This window comes from Nannobrachium achirus, assembly GCF_963921795.1.
Source record: "Nannobrachium achirus genome assembly, chromosome: 2".
Taxonomy (NCBI): domain Eukaryota; kingdom Metazoa; phylum Chordata; class Actinopteri; order Myctophiformes; family Myctophidae; genus Nannobrachium; species Nannobrachium achirus.
Window position 1 is genome coordinate 49,417,814 of NC_137811.1, and position 14,529 is coordinate 49,432,342.

The 14,529-nt window shown below is 42.5% G+C and overlaps 1 protein-coding gene across 1 annotated transcript in view; it reads right to left on the reverse strand.

Annotated features, from left to right (window-relative positions):
- The window catches only part of LOC308280273 (eukaryotic translation initiation factor 3 subunit H), a 64,303-nt gene that overhangs the window by 34,581 nt on the left and 15,193 nt on the right, over positions 1-14,529 (reverse strand). The gene's annotated exons all lie outside the window — the stretch shown is intronic.

Here is a 14,529-nt window from a genome sequence, read left to right on the forward strand (position 1 = left end):
GCACAAATGCACGCGTCTGTGTGAGAGAAGCAAAGACAAAGCAAGAGCGTGTCTTAGAGAGAAAGAGTATATTGAATGATAGCAAGAGAGGATGTGAGAGAGAGGAAATACAATAGAGAGGAGAGGAAAAGCAATGGAGCAACGAAGTGGTAATGGCTCCCTTGGTTCAACAGCCGCTACCTAGAATGATGGGCTGTGATACATAACGTTTGACCTAGCAGTTTCTCTAAATGTGTATCAAGTGATATCACCTGGTTGGTTATTATTGAATTCATTTCATTTACTTGTGTAAATAAATAAAAATCAAGTTGAGAATATAATTGGAAACTACATTACCCACAACTGTATCACCAGAATTATATTAGAAATGTCAAGCGGCTTTTCAAACGCCCACGAGTGTGAAAATGACAATCTTTATAGCATTTTCATTAAATTCTTTATTCAAACTGCCTACAGTACATACATTATGTGGATATAACGCTATAGTGAAATTACATTTTCATGGTTCCATTCCATCATCTTTTATATATATCCATCCATCCATCCATCTCCAACTGCTTATCCGGAATTGGGTAACAGTTCCAACTGAGACTTCCAGATTTCCTTATCCCGAGCAACTTCCTCCACTCCCTCAGGGAGTATACCGAGGCGTTCCCAAGCCAGTTTGGAGATATAATCCCTCCATCCGGTCTTTGGTCTGCCACGGGGTCTCCTCCCAGTGGGACGCATATCGAGGACCTTCCTAGGAAGGTGCTCGGGGGGCTACTAGATGCCGAACCACCTAAGCTGACTCCTTTCCAAGTGTAGGAGCAGCGGTTCTACTCCAAGTCTCTCTCGGGTGACTGAACTTCTCACACTATCTCTAAGGGAGATACCAGCCACCCGTCTGAGGAAACCCATTTCGGCCGCTTGTGTTGCTTCTGGTGTCTTTACTGTCTTTACTAAATAAGGTGCAGGTCTTCACAGAGCTGATCTCTGAAATATTGATATTTGGCTACAAAAGGCCACCATTATGAAAAACACCTGTTCTGGGGTGTCTGGCCAAATCAGAGGTAAAGTACCGACAGCCTCACCTGATCAACAGTAGGTTGGCAGTGATAAGAGTCTTAAAACATGGGGTAAAAGGCATAACAACTACATTGGGGAGAATATATATATATATAGAAAAGATCAAAACAGTTTATCAATATACTGTATACGGACAAATACATGTAGGCTACTTTGTGTGTGTGTGTGTGTGTGTGTGTGTGTGTGTGTGTGTGTGTGTGTGTGTGTGTGTGTGTGTGTGTGTGTGTGTGTGTGTCATTTGCGCACAGCTGCATGCACATTTATATCCAGTATATATAGCCTGTTCTCAATGATGCTTATTTTGATATTTAAAAAATACTTACAAGCTGAGAAAAACAGTAACTATGATCAATATTTAGATCTGCAATCAATCAAAAGTCACCTTCTACCTTGTACTATCCATACAGTTTAGCTGGTTGTCTATGAGCTGCCATAGAGAATATAACCTACCCAGCTGTCAGGGGGTTTTATTCCCCACAGAGTTGTGTGACTGTGAACCAGACAAAGATACTCCCACAGAAAAGTACATCTACAGTTCACAATGGGAACTTTATGGGGACTTTTAAAAAGGTAGGAGGGCCAAGTACAACTTAACTTTTAAAAAGGTCTGGTAAGAGCACATACCACATAATCGATCCTTATCCTTTTCGCAGGTTCGAATCCGACCCAAGGCTCTTACTTGGTCATCCTTGTTTTTCTCACTGTTACAGTAAAACCATTATGCAGAAATGACAAGAGGAAATCCCAAAGCCAATTATATGGATCTCAGGATCCACAGAGGAACAGCATGAATCCAATGTTGATCTCGGACTTCATGTGGCCAGCCTGTGACGACAGTATGACTTATTCTATGATGTATGACTCCAAATTTGGAATCAATGCAATTCAGGCCGGGAACACATTTTGCTGTTTGGGAGGGGCTTACAGTACATGTACAGTATGTAGCAACATATTTGTTTTGTAGGCTAATTTCTGATTTAGCCCTATTCTATAGGTTAGGCCTAAATGGGTTAGAAACAAAAAAACAAAACAAAAAAAAGGCAGCAGGAAGTCTATACAATAGTGACCACGTTTTAGAAATGAAGTACACAATAGAGGCCAAATAAATGTCTAAGGGGAGAAGAAACTAGAGCAAATGTTACAATGTTAACATTTCGAGTCCATGATGCAGGCATCTGATGTCCCACCAAGAAAACTTCTGTTAGGTCGCTAAAAATAATAGCCAACGATGAGAAGCATTGGCGGTCCTACTTCCCATATTCATGAATCTAGCTGGCTAACTTCTAATCTCACCTGGACTCTTTGTTCCACTGACACAACAGTGGATAATATCACTCTTCTACATCGCTATGTTTCTATTTAGCACATCTTCCTTTGGTCTCTCCCCCTCTTCTTGTGTTTGATGAATAGGAGAGTACAATAAAAGAGAATAATAGCATGTGTGCTCTCAATTGAGTCCTCTCAGCACATTACAGGTCACTGGCTCCCTGGAAAGTACATTTGTCTCCAAAAAAGCCAACTTGTTCATTCATGCATTATGAAAAGGGTCTGTTTTTGCCTTTGATGCCATTATATTTTTAAGACATAATTTTCAATAACTGTTGTCCTGTTGGCATAAATGGATCTGGGTAAACAGTTAGGCATTCAATATTATTAAGGCAAAGGTTTATTTTCTCAAGGAAAGGATCAATAACTTGAACAGCAACTCTGAAAACAGTAATTGCGACAATACTAGTGTAACGGAGGTGATGCAAACCTCCCCACCCGGACTTCGAACCCGGGCCTCCCGCGTTAAAGTCTAATATCTTATTCTTTTTATTTTTATTTTTTATATCTTATTCTTAACTCATTGAGTGCCAATCCCGAACTAGTTCGGCTTTATTAGCGTATCGTAGAGTGCCGATCCCGAACAAGTTCGGCTTTTTAAAAAAAAAAAAAAAAAAAATCTTTGAAAAAAAAAAATTTGATTTTTTTTTTTGTTTTTTTTTTTGGACTCCATCAAATCTGGTGAACATGATTTCAATCGCGATTTTGCATGTTCCACCCCATACAACCCCATCTAACATACAGGGCAGCCATTTTTGTTTACATTACATGTAAAACATAATGGCGATTATCTCAAGAATGCCTGAACGGATTTCCAATCGGATTTTTTTGTTTGAAAGCTGTGAACAAACTGCACAAATCCACTCCACTGCAATCCAGGATTGCATTGGATTTTTTAGAGCTCATTCTTCTCTGTTTTTTTCCCATGCATGAGGTGTGCAAGGTTTAATCATGGCTAAGTTGACGAAAATAAGGCTTCTAAAATGCTTGGTAGCCAATAGCTAACTTCAAGCTAACTTCATCCTCTTCCTGTACATGCACAAAGGAAAGTGTTCAGGCAAGTCATGGCTCCAGGGCTTGGGCATGCATTACCAGCATATCTCTATTATTCTCTGGTCACTGGGCGCCCTCTAGTGGTGATAGGCTGGCACTCAATGAGTTACACCAAAGGGATATCCCTATGGAACGAGGGAGATACTAGACTTTTGAGGCTTCAAGGCTGGGGCTGCGACTCTCTCCGCCACACTAGGTATTCTTAAATGTGCTATAGTAACATTAGTAATTAACCATTTGGCAATACAAATTTTGGCCGATGAATACTATAATACTATAGACTTGGAGTAGAACCGCTGCTCCTACACTTGGAAAGGAGTCAGCTTAGGTGGTTCGGGCATCTAGTATGGATGCCCCCCGAGCGCCTTCCTAGGAAGGTCCTCGATGCACGTCTCACTGGGAGGAGACCCCGTGGCAGACCAAAGACCAGATGGAGGGATTATATCTCCAGACTGGCTTGGGAACGCCTCGGTATACTCCCTGAGGGAGTGGAGGAAGTTGCTCGGGATAAGGAAATCTGGAAATCTGGTCTCAGTTGGAACTGTTACCCCCGCGACCCGATTCCGGATAAGCGGTTGAAGATGGATGGATGGATGGATGGAATACAATAATTTAAATGTTACCTTTTCCCTCAAAGTAATGAAAGGACACAACGGCCCATTACAAAGCTGGAACGTGCTTTATGATTACTACGGTTGAGTATCATTTGGATTTTATCCAATACCGGTTTAGCATACATTTTATCCAATATATGCCAAACCAGTACTTTTAAAAAGCGATGCCGGTGCCTAAACGCTGCCAGAACAGGTTAACTGTTGTAGAAGATTGTGACTTAAAAACTTGATTATTTTGTCCATTAGGCCCACGGAAGACAGTTTTTGAGTGAGCAGAAGACGCTGGACAGACGGACAGCATAAAGACAGACAGGCACACACCACACACACACACACACACACACACACACACACACACACACACACACACACACACACACACACACACACACACACACACACACACACACACACACACACACACACACACACACACACACACACACACACACACACACACACACACACACACACACACACACACACACACAGTAAAAGTGCCGATTCCGTGCTGCTATTGTTGCATAGTAAGATGAGGGTCTGAGTCACCTGAGCAACACTTTTCCTGAGGGAGAACCACACTTTTCTGCGCCCTTGAAGAACACAGCGTGGCTGTCTGTGAAGCATGCAAAGGGTTGTGCACGTGCAATGCATGCATTTGTGTGTACGTCATTAAGTCCAAATTAAGAGTGTGAGGTGAAAGAGGGAGGGAAGACTTGCAAACACACAAACCCCATCTCCCCTTAGCGCGCACACACACACACACACACACACACACACACACACACACACAATTAGTACACAGATATTAGCACAGCACTCAGCCACCAGAGCCATGGAATAGTGCCACTCATCATCATTAGATTCATAAGAGAATGAGATGAGGGGGGAGACAGAGAGAGAGCGAAAAGCTGGCATACATATAGTACCTTCAGCCTTCCTCATCACTCACTTAAACGGTGAGAGAAAACGACAAGCACCAGATCAAGAACGGGAGAGCATGACGAGACTGAGGGAGGGAGAGAGGGAGGGAAAAGAGCTGCTTTGAAAGAGAAAGGATGACTGGGGAGACGCGAGGGCAGAGAGAGAATGTTAGAAAAACAACCGAGGCAGAGACAAAAATATATATATAACGCTGGTGGAAACCGAGAGACGGTGCATTAGTCTCGCCTCTGTAAAATAAGACTTTTATCGGGCAGGACGATTCATGTTGCCTACTCAAACAGAGGTCAGGGAGTTAAGGTCCGCTTGCAGGCCATCAAAACTCCTCTGCATGCCTTGGAAATGAGTGCCTTACAAAAGACTAAAGGAAATCACCTGCCTGAGAAACAGGCATATCTATAGGAGGGTGGAAAGAGAGCAATGGAAAGCAAGCAGATGGAAAAGAGACAGAGGGAGGGATGGAGGTGGATGGGGATGAGTGTCCACATCATGCATCTAGGAAAATGATCTGCTAAGTGGCTATTAGGCATGGGTCAGAATACTCTATAATTCAAATAATCGTTTGAGGATAAAACTTTATAACCAATATTATTTATTTTTTATGTATTTATATATTATATTTGCAAAGGCTATGCTGCCATCCAAAGCCAGCCCATAGTACCTACATTATTACATATTTCTAGTATAGTATTTTTCTGTTCAGCATTAGCATTGTCATGTTAGCCTAATGTACACAGCTAGTAGGCATCAACATTCACTGTTGAAGCTTTTGTTTTCTTAATGGTTTAGTTACAATAACGTAAGAGATGCACATGCTACTGTCTTTATGTATGAAAACCATTCGATGGCGAGTGGTCAAATAATCCAATACTCATATTAATAGCAGTAGAATAATCCATTTGTCTTGCACATCCCTAGTGGCTATGCTACAGCTGAGATGTAAGAGTATCTGTGTGTGTGTGTGTGTGTGTGTGTGTGTGTGTGTGTGTGTGTGTGTGTGCATACCACAACACCAACACAATCCCACACTTCATTCTGTGTAATTCATTCGAGCACGGGCGCTCTACCTCATCATGCACACCTGCACGTGCATGCAGACGTGCAAACACACACACACGCGTTCCTATTTCCCATCCACATAAACCCCCCATTTCCACTACAATAACAAAGTCTGTGACAAGCAGGCTTGTCAGATGTGCATATGGTGAACTCGTCAGAGTATTACGCACACAAACCAGCTGCTTATAGCTAGACTATTTCTCAGCCATCTACCTGTGTGTTTGTGTAAGGTATGGAAGTGCTGTGTACAAGTGTGTGAATGCATGCAAGCCTGTGTGTGTGTGTGTGCGCGCGCACACACGTCAGGCAGGCAGCTCTCCGCAGGGCTCAACTAACTAAGATTAATTGCACCTAATCCACATTGCCAGGTGGAACATGGACCACGGAACGTGCACACTCGCACACACAATCGCACTCTCTCACACGCAAACTCACACACTTCCCATTATAGTGTTCCTGCAGAAAATTAGCCCCCGCGTCTCTCCAGACACCCAGGACCAGACCAGAACTCGATACCGCCATTTATTTCCCCGCAACGCGCACATTTATCACTGCTGCCTCCTTCCGGCAGACGAGCCGACGAACGGACAGAGTGCCATGACCGGAGGACCAGACATCCAACTCGCCCGTATCTGCCAGCTGACCTTGAGCAATACCACAACCGTGTCCTCGTTTCTCTTCAGAGACCTTAAAAGGCAGGGTAAGTGATATTTAGTGGCGAAAACAATACTTAAAGCAGAGTAATTGCTGCTATAGCGTGTTTGTTCAGTAACAGGGGACTCCCTGTCCATGTCTTTAATAAACAGAACATACATTTGCAGGTGGGTTTAAAATTCTGCCCATCAGTTTAAATGTTGTAGTGTTACAATTCAAATTTTGTCTGCTTATTTATTGGGTCATCACATCCAAATTAACTTGTTTATTGTATGTTTCATGTATGAGTTCCCTCTCCTGTTTGGTAAACAAAATCGGTATACCGACTTTATCCAAAGAGCTGGAGAGACGAGGAAATTCCTGTTACTGAACAAACACTGACTCTATAGCAATGAGTATTATCAGAATATAGAGCTATTTAAAGGGATATTCCACTTTCAAAAAACTTTTGGTCATTTTATTGTCTAATCTAGCTTTTATGAACACCATGAACAGTTTTTAATTTGCTTGATTCAATATTTAGATATTTGATGTAAATGTTACCAGGCCCTCCAAGCCCAGGGCCTCTCCCCACACACACCCATTGTAACTTGAAACCATGATAGATTCAATAAAAACACCCATTATCTTTTCTGGTGACTCATATTACCCTCCTAATATGTGAGCAGGCCATGTTTTTTCAATAACTTTTTTCATTTATTATATTTATATATGTATTATTATAATAAATGAAAAAGGTTATGGAAGAAACACGGCCTGCTCACATATTAGGAGGGTAGTATGAGTCACCAGAAAAAAATAATGTGTGTTTTTAATGAATCTATCATGGTTAAAATGGAGTTTGAAGTTACAATGGGTGTGTATGTGGAGAGAAGCCCTTCCACTGTTTCCCTGTTGAAAGTGGAATATCCCTTTAACACTGATTTTAACAAAGAAATATCACTTACCCCACCTTTAGCCATTTAAACTCCTGTATACTTTGTTGACTAGTGTCCCCCAGGGGATCTAGACCAGGTCCCCCAGGGGATCTAGACTAGACCCCCCCCTTTCCTCTGCAGGACCAAATATGTCTTTGCACAAAATAACTGATCTTCAATCTCATGCTCGCAACAATCTTGTAGATATTTATATCTTGTTACAGAGATCTATTTTGCCTAATATTTGCCCCGACTCTATGGTTCATTTGGTACTGGGATTGAGACTGAGGGCGGATTCACACTGGGTCCGATTGATTCAAACCCTTCCCGAATATGATTGTCTGGTCCCTGCTGGCAGGCATTCACATTGGCCAAGATTATTCTGTACTCGGGCTCTGTTGATTATGGGGCATTGGGAGTAGAGAATGTCATGTCACAGAAGTAGAACTCTTGTCAGAGTTTAGAGCGGATAATAAAGTTTGACTGTGTCCCTGTTGAGTTATAATAATAACAAAACAATACACAACCAAAGCAGTGTGCGCTGTCTTTGAAACATCGCAATGTAACATTCCCCCTTGGGATAATAAAGGTATCTATCTATCTATCTAACGTCGTCTGTAATCATGGCATTACACTGACGTCACTGGTGCATCCCTGGCATCTTAAAAGTGATGTTCCAGACAAATACTTGTTATTTTTATCCTAGCAGCAGCGTCGCTAGTACACACAAGTTCTTTGCAGTTGTTTTTTCACAGCTCGTGCTAGTCTTTTTTTTATATACATTTTTATCCCACGATTTTGTAACCCATTTCTCACCCAGTGTCAACTGTCTAATGTAATCCTGGTCACTACACTCCCTCTGCCAGCCTGGGGAGAGCAACGGACTGACCTCATGCTTCCTTCTATGCATGAGGAGTCCAAGTCGCAGAGGAAGGAGTTTCCCCGGTTGGACGTAGTGCGTGGAAGGAACTCCAACCAGTTCCTTTCCCCTCCATCAGGCGCCCCGGCAGTATAGAGACCAGGATTACTGCATGTTTTTTGTGAGGCTTGTGCCCCTCAAACACTAAAGGGATTATCATTTCTTGTCAACAATCAAGTAGAACTATCAGAAGGTGTAACTCAAGTAAAATAATGAGTCATTATACAAATATATAAATGTATATGATTAATAGTCCACTTCCTTTTTGTACGGATGGCTTCACATTGCAGCGCTTCCGAGTACGCATCCAACGGACACCAGACCACTTCCCGAGGCCGTCCCGAGTACGGTACGGTGATCCGCTCCGGGAAATGGTACTTCACACTATCACAACATCTGGCAAGCAGTACTGGGTGCGTACCCGGAACCATTGTGTGAATCCGCCCCAAGAATCCTACTGTACTCAGTCAGAAGCCACAATTCTAGAATGCAAGCTAAAATCTGCAGTTGTACCGAGCTGGCATGCTCAAGTGCCTCATTTCTTGTTCTCAGAAGATGAAATTCGAAGGGAAAGAATCCCTCTCAGTCATTCCCCATGTACAGTGCACATGCTTCATACATTGCTAGCTAGGGTATAGATATGACTTGGGGCACTTATTAGGCAATATGCATGGTGTTGCAACTACAATATTTCTGCCGTGCTATTAGGCTATGAGAGCTGTCACATTCACTCCGCATAAAAGGCACTAGGCTGCGTTTCTCAAATTCCCATTTCATAAAAGCAGCCATAACAATCGAATTAAAAACCAGCATGCGACATGACATGTTTGAAAGAAGTGTGCTGTGAGAGGCAGTATAGTGTGTTAAGGACATAACTGGGCATGAAATGGCCTCAGTGATCTTTCCTCTCTCTTGACACGCTCTCTCCCTGTCACTTGTCTTCCCTCAGCCCTTCCATCGTTCCCCTTTCTTGTCATCTCACTCCTGTTTCTCTTTTTTATTTTGGAGGGTGGTCTTTCAGTCTGCGTCTCCCTGCTTCCTCTTTCTCCTCTACTCTGAATTTGTCTCCCCCCCCCCCCCCTCTCAAGGTTCAGCTTTCTGCTCTCTCAATCTTTTTAACCGAAACCTCTAACTCCTACATATCTCTCTGCCTCAAACCTCAAAGAGGAATCTACCTTTTCACTGACGACCCACTTCCACTTTCCATGACCCACAGCTGTCTTTTCAACCCCCCCTCCCACCCCACGGTCCCCTTCCCTTCCGGCTTACCTGGATTAGTAGTGGACTACGTTAATGGATTCTGATCGCCCCTGAACCCCGTCCTGCTTTAGTGTGGGCTACAGTCAGTGATGAGACAAAAGGAGCAGATGAATAAAACAGTGGAGCTGATGGCGGTGGTGGCAGCACCCAGGGGACTCGCACTCTGATTTATGATGCCAAGCCAGCGTTCAAAAGCAACGCTCGGCCTGCTCCCAGCCCACTGCTCACAGTCAGCCAGCTTCAGATCCCAACCACAGACAGAAAGAGATGAGAGGGAGAGAGCGGGAAAGAGGAAGGCTAGGAGAGAGACGGAGCGAGAGAGAAAAGACATGAAGAGAGAGGAAGGAGACGTTGGGAGCAGGAAATGCCATGTTTTGAAAAGAGGGATGTTTCTCTCCGCCATCCTAAGCCACCAAAATAAAATAGCGATATCTTTTTATGTTCCCATGAATCCCTTTGAGCCGAGCTGCCAAGTGATTTCTAATTAGCCTCTCTGAGGGAGGCTGAAGAAAACGGGGAGGCAATCAATTTCCCTCTTTGGGACAGGTACAGTGATCTATTTAAGAGCTAACCCCGGGGATGCCATTATCACAAAGGTAGCGAGGTGAATTTAAAAAAATGTAATTAATAAATACGCATGGTATCCACACGTGTCTATGAGTGTGCCCAAAGGTAGAAAGTGACCTCACACTAGATGCATACTGAATGGTTAGTGTCTTTACAGCTAGAAGGAGAGAGATCATGGCAGAGGTTTTTTTAATCCCCTTGACTTCAATTAACCCGACACGGAGCTGCCTGCCACAATCGACAATTAAAGCCTCCCCAAAAAATCAAACACTAACCTCAGAGACCCCACAGGAGGCACACGCTGATGTAATCAGCCCTGTCTGTTCTCTACGTTTGTCCCCAGGCTAAGAACAAGTTGCATGACTAAGTTACTTTGTCTGTGAGAGAAATGCAGGACCAGTGCGGTTCTTGTGTGTGAGGGTCTCTCTCGTATGTGCATGCGATCTTAGAAAAGACAAGACTTCTGCTTCTTGATTTATTAAATAGTTCTGAGAGATTCATAAAAAATGTTTTTAATCTTATGGTAATCTTTGAGTCTCACACCTACACAAGAACTGCTGAGCACAGGTGTGCATTAGCTCTGAGCCAAGCACAATCCGAAATCGGGCTTGGCAATTAATCGAAAACATATCCAAACAGATATAGAAGAAGGCAATAACTGACTTATAACCGAATAAATTAATGTCTTCTTATATATCATAAATTAATGTTTTCTTATATATCATGCAAAATTATCATTATTTCATATTAAAACAAGTCATTCATTAATCTTATTCGAGGCAAAGGTTTGTAATAATCATGATATATTGATTTGAATGTATATCACTCAGCTTTACTCTGAGGTGTTTGTGACCATTTCTCCTCTGGGTGTCTTTTACGTCACAATGAGCAAAGTGGATAGCTTCAGAACCTCACAGAGCAGAAGGGGGAAAGGGGGGGTTGCAGAGTAGTAGGGAAAAGGAAGAGAGTGCAATCCACTAAAAACTCAGGCAAGGGAATATTCAGTAGAGGTGTCAAGCGTCATTAATAAATCAGTTTAAGTGAGCAAAAGGAGAAAGGCCAGTGTATTATGTGGCTGATGCTACAGTCTGCCTGCATTTCCCTCTCACTTTAACCATCTCTCCTAGAGCTGCACAATTAATTGAAAGTAATCTGAAAAATGTATGATACAGTAATCATGGAACTTGGAAATTAATTCAAACATCATCTTTGATCATCAGATGCACCATGGCCTGACCTCACCATCACAACAGGATTAGTAAGCAGAACATCTATACAACCCAACCATCTCCCTATCTAAAGTACAATGAACCCACAGAGACCACTGCATGCCATTTCACCGAAGATATGATACAGAGAAACATAATGACCAACAGTGGCATTAAAAACCCTATCAAAGCTAATATTTTCAACAAAACAGTATCATCAACAACTGGTAGAAATAAACCTAGCCTAGCCTTACCTCCCCCTGACCCTTCTATTGTAAATATCTATATATTTTTTGCAGTGTTTTTTCTTTCTGACAATATCTACTGCATAGTACTGTGTTCTATCAGTTTGTCATTCAATGTTATATGAGATACTTAAAGGTTACCTGTGTAAATAAGTTGAAACGCTTAGGATCTCCTTTTAGTTGACCTTGTACCAGTGAACTGTACTGTCACGAAACTGTACCTTTTCCTATGCAAACTTCTAATAAAGTCTAAAGTCTTCAATCAATCAAACAAACACAGGGAGCTTGTACATCTGCTATTTTTGAAAAATCTTTAAAGTGAACAGAACTACTGATTTAGAAGACATTTGTAGAATCGGCATCAGGTCTTAATGGGTTACAAATTACAATGCATACAATATTTAGCAAAAATAATCTTGATAATAATTTTTGTCATAATCGTGCAGCCCTAATCACTCGCTCTTTACAACACACTAACAAGCCTAGGCCTCAGTTGGAAAAGATATTTTCAGATGATTTAACGGTTTCCTCAAATATGACCACCGTCAAAACAAATCACCTGCCACAGACTCCCCTCAGACTGCTACAGGCTGAGGGGAGATGATATTCACACCAAGGTGTTCTTGATTTAGCCTGTCTGATGTGCCAACTGGGCCCAGAGTAATTAGATCAAGCCCAGGTTCAGACACCTCAAGTGTCTCCAGTCCAGGTGTGCCACCATGAATTAACATTCAGGGCTGCATTGCTTCCCCAATGGTTTTAACCCATTTAGAACGGGTACACATTATTGTGTATCATTATTTTGTGCTTTAACTATTGAAAAACAGCAGATATACAAGCTCACACTGCGAGCTTGTAGATCTGCTATTTTTGAAAAATTGTGAAAATTAGAATTTTGACCCGATAATCTATAAGTGTCTTTTGAATCCTTCTAAGGTTTTTTGAAAAACCTATGTTTCTATGTCAGCAATCTGGTTAGCCATCGTCAAAGAAAAGGTCCTTTTCACTTAACTGGAGCTCAGTTAGTCTGTTCTTGAGAGACTACTATGTCAGTGGTTCTCAAACCTTTTCATGTGAAGGACCCCCAAACTGATATTTATTTAGCCACAGACCCCCCCATCTCAAAATATCTAGTTCCAGGGACCACCCAGAAGCAAAATTTGAGTTACAAACGTTCGCTTTAAAAATACATATGTTACAGTCATTTTGGGTAACTCAGTGAGACTGTGGTAAGAGCGCTCGTTTTGTAGTTCACCACACACCAATCACCACCAGATGGCGACAACAGCCAGTCAGCCATTCACTAGTGCAGGCGCTGACGTCACTCGTTTGCGACTCTCTTTCGTTTATTTACTAGCCCAGCTCGGCTGTGTTTAGCCATTAGCTTACTATGCCTTACTCTAACCCTAACCCTAACCTCAGTAAAACTATGCCTAACCCTAACCCTAACCCTAACCTCTGTGGGGTGCGCGCTATCATTCCTGCCGACGCGACGTTGTTGTGGGTCAAAGCGACCGCTTGTTCCGCCCCGCGACGCACGACAAGCGCTCCGTTTCTCTATCTAACCGTTTCTCTATCTAACCGTGACACATATATTCAAAGATTTGCACACATTTTCACGACTTTTTTTCCAAAAATAGCAGATCTACAAGCTCGCAGCGCGGCACTCGGTGCCGCGCTGTGAGCTTGTATATCTGCTATTTTTCACTGGTTAAAACATTCAATAATTCTAGGCCTAAATGGGTTTAAAGTCAGGTCTAGGACAGAAAAATGCATCTCAGTCGGGGGGGCATAAGGCAATTAGCCTATCCATTTCCCTTTGTGTGTGCCACTTAATTACTAGCCCCATGTTACCTTTTCCCCCATGTAGAAGTTCTAGATATGGCCGTTTCCAAGACCTAGATATACATTTGCCGCCGCCCGCCGCAATTGACCCCCCCCCCCCCTCCCCCTCCTTCGACTTTCCAAACAATCCCTAGTAGTGTGGTGCAATACTTCAGCTGCAGAAAGCACAGTAAGTATGTCAAAAGTGGGTATGTATGACAACTACATCTGTAACTATAGGGATTTGGCACGGGTCCTTGTCCCCTGGGATTTTGCCCCCACAGAATGGTCTTTCCTATTATGAAGAGTGTATAGAAAGACATGCCAGATATATACACCAACACAGTGATCAGCACACACCTGTCTTCCTCCACATGGTGCCAACTGGTAAACTCGAGAAAATAAAGAAACGCTATTTATGTTGGAACGTTCTCAAGGAACTCAAAGGTCAGTGATTATTAGTTATAATGTGGTGAGCCAAAAAAAGCCTGTGTAAAGTTATGACAATATAAGGTTTTTTTTTTTGGCCCCTGAATGTACCGGTTCATTCGAGTCCAGACAGAGGCATTTTCGCTCTTATATCCACTCAATGAGTTAGAATAAAAGGGGGAAAAAGCTGTACCAGCAAAGTGAAACAGGATAGTGCTCCAATGAACAAAATCAACCCAGTCAGCTAAATCTAAAAAGATCTCAGGCTATCAATTAAATGATGCTTATGCTCTGGTATGTTGACAAGTGTCCAAAATCCACATTTCTTGGCCAGGACGAGCTTATTTGTTAATGGCCCTCGTGTTTCTACAAGGCCTGCCTGTGAAAAAACACACTTCCAATTACTGGATTAGGAGACATCAACCGTATCCTTCTTCAGGCCAA